Source organism: Quercus lobata, chromosome 5 (genome assembly GCF_001633185.2).
Source record: "Quercus lobata isolate SW786 chromosome 5, ValleyOak3.0 Primary Assembly, whole genome shotgun sequence".
Lineage (NCBI taxonomy): Eukaryota > Viridiplantae > Streptophyta > Magnoliopsida > Fagales > Fagaceae > Quercus > Quercus lobata.
In genome coordinates, this window is record NC_044908.1 from 82,587,648 (window position 1) to 82,588,511 (window position 864).

Sequence of the window (864 nt, forward strand, 5' to 3'; positions counted from 1 at the left end):
TTTGAACTGTCTTTAACCTTTGGTATTATTTTGCGAGATTGAGCCATTGATATACTCAGAAAAGCATTGCAAAACCAGCACTTAATTTGACTTAAAATAAAACAAATTAGGTGAAAATGTACTTTTGATTTCTACATTTTGAGTCAATTTTTATTTTGGTCCCTACTCATCTATTTTATCGCTTTTAGAGTAATTACATCAGCTTGTGCATAAATTTTTCCATTTTACACATTTAAAACTTACTTTTTCTATTTTACACACTTATTTTTACAAAACGCCCATATCAGTTTGTCTATTATACACATTTATTCAAATAAAATATTAATTTCTTTACCCATATAGCCATTGACCCACACCCACAATCCACACCGGTATCACACAAGAATCCACACAACCCACCGGCAGAAAACCAGAAAAACAAACCCAGCAAAATGGATCAAAACCCACTTATCAAGATTGACGTCTCGCCTTGAGCAACAAGATTGACGCCTCTGGTGGCGATGGCGAGAATGAGAAACAAGATCGACGGTTTATATCGACACCTTTGGTGGCAATGGCGAGAACGAGAAACAAGATCGACACCTTCAAAGGCAAGCGGTGGCGATGGCGATGGCGATGGCGAGAGACATTCAACCCCAAACCCACTTATCAAGCCCATTCAACCTGAAAACAATGAGAAACAAAGGAAGAAAGAGCGATCGGCAGCGGCGGTGGCGATGGCGATTGACGAAAGCTAAACGAAGAAAGATTGATGAGAAGAAGAAAGATGGATGAGATGAGAGAAAGAGAGAGTTATGCGCCTAAGAGAGAGGGAGCTGAGAGTTAGGTACAGAGAGGAGAGAGAAAAAATTGTTAAAAAATTAT